The following is a 6000-nucleotide window of genomic DNA, read 5'->3' as shown; positions in this document are numbered from 1 at the left end:
ATCTGAATTGGTTAGAATAGCAACAAAAAAAGAAGAAGAATGATTTGCTATCCTAGGAATCATGCATTGAAAAGCATGGAGTAGATACAGCTAGTCATTTCATGCATGTGCCAAGGCAAAGTGGAAGGAGGGAAAAGATGGATGGGGGGGGGGGGGGGGGGGGAGAGAAGGAGGGAAGTGACATTTGTATATTAAAAACGATGATTATGTGTGATTACGACTCTGGAGACTTTTTGCTGTAATAATGAGTCAAATGCTGAATATCTTGAACATCTCTGAAGAGTTGTGGATTTGATTTGCTCAGTTAACGTAAATTTGGTGCTAGACATGTATTGATTTGCCTGCGTATCATGGTTGCAATGTTTCATGGCCAGGGAGCAATTGAAGAATACAACAGGAATTGCTATGTTGCAGCAACATAGTTTAACTTGTGCTAATGACGGAATCAGTAAATTGTGTCCTGATTGACTGTTGTGACCTGCCCTTGGTAATTATGAAGTATAAGAAAAGTGCAAACGTCCTGAGAAGGAAAACAAAGTTTAATATGAAATATCAGTAGCTGTAAAAATGTTCACTGCAAATTTGTACCTGGGTACAAATCCCAAAAACATTATCAGGCAGTTAACTTGAAAGGCTCATCTATAGCCATGGTCACACTGCAAAAATTCTTTAGGTTTAAGTGCTCAAAGTTTAAGTTCTTGAAGTTTGGCCTGCCTGAATGCAAACTTCACTAAAAACTTTGCGCAAAACTGTCCACTAAAATTGGGGAAATTTCCCTGACCCTTGCAAATCCTCTCAAAACTTGTGCAGTGTGAACGCATGCAGCTGAAACTACGCAAAGTTTGTCACGTGACCAGTCCACTTCCTGTGTGTGGTGCCTCCGAAGCTGTAAGACAGCACCACTGATCTGTCGTAAGAGGGTAGAGATCAGTGGATAGGGTGCATATTGTTCTTTGTTGCGCATCATGCACACCAGTGACCCAAACTTAAAGAACTGATCGAGAACTGAAACTTTGAGAAGTTTGGCCACCATCGTAAACAGACAGGCAAACTTCGCAAACTCTTCCCAAAGTTAAACTTCTAGATGAATTGCCAGTGTGACTGTGGCTTGTAGTTGATCATAAGGATTAACCCTGTCATTGCCAAGGCAACTACATGTACGTATGATGTGTTTGATGTCAGTGATGTTGAATCATTGGTACTGAAAAGGATAATGGAGCCATTGGTTGCATAGTTGTTGGTTTTGAGTATTTACCTGCGATTTTTTTTTTCTTTTTGCCCATCCATAGAAATCAAAGACTACCCTCACATAGCCAATCAATAGACAAGTTTACAAATGTATTTGAATTTTATGCATGCGTATCATAGAGCAAGAAATGTGGGTTCCTTGAAAAGAGAAAATTTCCTAGAGGCCTGCCCACGTCTTGCCTGATGCAGCAGAAAGTCAGGCTGGTATACAAAACTGACATGACAGACTCTTTCAACATCAATGAGATCAAGTACAAATGTAGATTGAGTTGGCATTGGTCCTTGCAGAAGGGAGGGGAATATTCATGAGTTTGATTACATTTGTAAACTTGACCTATCACTGTTGTGTTTCATAAGGATTTGTTCTAATTTGATCAAAACAAAAACAAAAACAAAAACATGCATTTGTCTCATATATGTCAGAAATGCAGTCAGGTCAAAGATCTGAATACATAATTAAGAGAATGACAATCAGTTATGATTAGCACTAATACATGTATGCCTGTGTCATCTGCCTGGTAACGTAGAAATCATACTGTATACGCCAAATATTTTGCGAGGTTTTTATTTTTGCAAATTTCGCGAGTCAGGTGCTATTCCCGAAATTAAAGACACACAAAAATATTGGCTCTAATCGGGATGTGAATGTGACGTACTGGAGTACATTTCTCTGTTCAGTGCAGGACTCCACGATCGTGAATTTAACCACGCGCGAAATCGTCGGGAATTCCTGATTCGTGAAAATTTAGACTTGCGAAATATATGGCGTATACAGTAATGTATAGGGATACTGTTGAATTCCTCTTTTTAATATCAAATGTGCAATAAAGATCAATTTTCTACCCATGTTGGGGAATGAGTGTGATGAAGGAGGGTAATTGATGATAAGTAGGGATAAATTGTATGTGAAGTTAACCATATCAAATATGAGCACGGGGGTCATCAAGTATGTCTTTGTTAGCTGTGGTTTAATTACATATTGTTATGCACTCTGTGGAGAATACACAAAGTTTGTGACTATAAGATAAAGAGGACTTAACATGGAAGCTGGGATGTAAAAACTTTATCTGTTCTAAAATTTGAGAAAAGTTGGGGTTAATACCGAGGAGAATACTAACTTATATCCATGTTTTCTTTTTTATGGTCATATTCTGTGCACATAGAAAAAAAATGTAACAATGTGTAAAATAGAAAGAACTGACCTCTTTTTTTCAATGTATGAGTTTAAAAAAAAATGTCCTTCAGCAGGGGGGCACGTATGCTATTCAACTCAGTGATTAAGAGTTTTTTTATGCCCGTAAATTAAAAAGGAGATCATTAATGTTTTATGCGAAAAAAAAAAAACATGGTGTAAATGCTGCATTACTGTTTGTAATAATGCCTGGATGAAGTAAACATAATACAGTGAGCAGAGGACAGAATATTAGCCTGTGGAGGTTTATTATCAGATGTTGAGATTAAATGGTTGGTGGTAAACTAGCTTTGAAGAAAGAGAAATAGACTGGGTGTCATTCCTGTAAATGTCATTTAAATGTGCATTCTGTCACTGCAGGTGCATTTTTGTGGTAAACTCAGTGACAGTGTGTTTCATTTTACACCTGATATTACCTTCCTAATCCTGTTCAAGTGAACTGGTAGACATGTCCACCTTGGTAATGCAGGAATCCTTGCCTTTCACTTTCTTGGCCTCGTTTTCATCTTTGTCACTCCTTCGTAGATGGTACTCATTCATTTTGGAAAGTTTTATTTCCTGTCATCTCAGCTAACGTTCATTTTAAGTCTTTGTGTGTGTTCCTTGTGATAAATGGGCTGGAACAGTTTCATAGTGTGATTTGACCATACGCCAGCTTTACTGGACCAGTTTTCTGATACATTCATGTCATATTTACTCACGTATTGCATGCTGCTATGGAGCTCTTGCAACCTCATCTGTCAGAGTGCTCTGTCGCAATTGGTTCTTGCTATGTGAGATTGACCACTAGCAAGCAGCAGATCTTTTTTTTTTTTTTTATGGGTGATGACTGCCCTAGACATTTGCCCAAATTTCAATATGTACAAGAACAATCAACTGTTGACCAATATTGTATTTGTGCACCCTTCAATCTTCACACAATATGTGTGGAAGTGAAACTTACAGCCTGTTTCATATGATCCCATCTCCTTTCTGATCTTGCGTTAGATAACATCTGTCATTGAAATTGCAGTACATGTACATTGTATCATCATTATTTTTTGTTCATATTCAATATATCAGTATTTTTAACATGGAAGCCAAAGCGTTCTTTACTTTCACCCTGTCAGCCAAATTTATCTGATGTTAAAAAATGGGATTACTGCAAGAAATGTATTGCTCCATGGAGTCCAATGTACAATGTATCCAAGGTTATTCCAGTCTAAACTATGAATGTTACTGATATGTTCTGAGGAGCATCGAATACACCATGTAAGCACCAGAGTTGTTATGAAGAAGAAATGAACACTCTCTCATGTATGACTGTTCAGATATCATTCTTGCTGTTCAAATGGCAGAGCAGAGTGGTCGTTGTATCTCGGTACTGATTGACTTCAGAGTGTATTGTATATCAAGAACTGAAATTTGATTTGAATAATGGATCTCTTGCATAATAGAACTAAGTAAAATTGACCCGTATGAAATTGTTTTGCATTGTTTTCACCCTGTGGATATATGTCCTTTGCTTTATAATTTTTTTAAAAGGATTATTCGTGCTATCAAGCAGAAAATTGTCTTTGATAAGCCTTGTAGATTAGTTTTCAACTCAAACCAGTGTTGTCTATATTGTGAAGAGAATCAGTCAACACTTAAATTAATCAGCTGAATAATTGAGTATGATGACAGTCGTGTCAAAATGTTCTGATGAATCTTGTTTATCAGTAACATTCTGTCTTGAAATAGTAATCTTAACATATAAATGCTATCCTCCTGCCTTTTCCTCCCTGTACACTCAACTTTGAAATAATAATAATAATAATTTCAGAGAATCAGGAGGACAGTCTTAGTTATCTAATGTCTGTTTTCAACTAAGTTTCTCTAGATTAACGTGTCTCTAGTAATTCTAATGAACATGTTTCAGCTGATAAAGGATGAAAGCGTTCAAAGTTTGCTAACAAAATGTGAGTCAGATGGCAAAGGCAAGCCCCTGAGAAAACTTATCAGAGGTGACAAAAACGTGCATTTATTATCTTCGTAATATATTACATTTGGGATCACTGGGGTCAGCGACAGAAAACCATTTTGCAAATGTTGACTGCACTTGATGTGTAGCAAACCACTCTGTATAGTGGATATGTATCTGGGTAGTCATCAATGTTATTATATCAATATGTAATGGTACATTGTAAGTGATCAAGTACCATGATGATTATTTACAAGTGAGTCAAGTATTGATCAACTTGTTGGAATTGGTTGTGTCAAGATTATGTGGGGCATTTAACACTACATTTTGTCTTGAACGCACGCATGTTATGATTATTATAGACATTTTGATAATCATTATCTTGACTTGCCTGATACATGGATAAAAGTCAGTCTTTTGTCACTTTTGTCTACCAAGAACTGCTCAGCAAAGCCTCACCGTCTCCTTTTTTCTTTCTCATGTATCTTTATACAGACTGTGCCACAATGTCTAACCTTCAACTTTATTTGTCCATACCAGAGATAAAACATGCCTGTATTTCTGTATTTTATGAGTGCCATAAACTCCCAAGTTGATGAGGCTGACTTTGAGCCCCGTGTGGAAACAATCGGGAAGATCCTTAAAATTTGCAATGAAAAAGTGACTGTCGATCTCCATTTTGAATTTTTGTGTCATAGCAGAGTTTTACAATATTGGTGAACAATTTTCAAAATAGTCTTTGTGAATTTTGATGTGTATTAACATGCATATTTTCAGGCACGGAAAATGTGCATTGTTATTCATCACCTACTTAATTGTGATATACTTTAGATTTACGAAGGTACTCCGGATTCCTCAATCATCCATGCTTGAAAGCAGAATTCAAACAAATAGACAAAGTCAACATCTGAATAATATTAGTTTTGGCAGAGCCAGAAGATGCCCTCTTTGGTGACCTGAAGAGTCACGGTTATGTTCCTAAATAGACCTTACAGTGTGATGTAGGATTAGATAATGATCACAGACCTCGTCATGAAAGTCGTAATAGCTGCCATAGATTTACGTTAAACTTGATGCTTCATAATATATTTTGCCTTCCAGTGACATCTTGGAAGAAGAGCATTCCATAATGCTGCCATAGAGGCTTGCGGGAGGAATGGGGATGGGGGCGCTGTTACTTTGTTTTTGAATTAGGTATCACGATGTTCTTTTTATTCGCCAATATAAAATCTGTATGTTCTACTCAGACTACAATGTTTTCTTCGCAAAGATACGAAAATACGCAGTACTCGGCTACATGTTAAGTGTTTACATTGTCTGTGATTCACCACGTAATCCTTTTATTTTTGTATTTGGTTGCAATGTTCTGTCGAATATAAACTTAGAATGTGGAAGATGCATTTTTTTTTCGTTCTTATTTTATACCCGAAACATTATATTGGACACGTTTTCTCCAGATCTGTCAAACTGAAGTGAGTTCTGTAATCTGTTGTGGCAGTGATGGTTTAACGCAAAAAAAAAAAAAAAAAATAGGCTGCATAATTCACTAACGTTTAGTGACATGTTTGTGTGTACATAAGAGGGAATTATTAAAAGGAACTGACGAATTTACAATATA

The sequence above is a fragment of the Diadema antillarum genome, unplaced genomic scaffold, assembly GCF_040938485.1.
Source record: "Diadema antillarum isolate AM-2024a unplaced genomic scaffold, OU_Dant_1.0 seq00000681_RagTag, whole genome shotgun sequence".
Lineage (NCBI taxonomy): Eukaryota > Metazoa > Echinodermata > Echinoidea > Diadematoida > Diadematidae > Diadema > Diadema antillarum.
Note: the sequence above shows the minus strand (reverse complement) of the source record.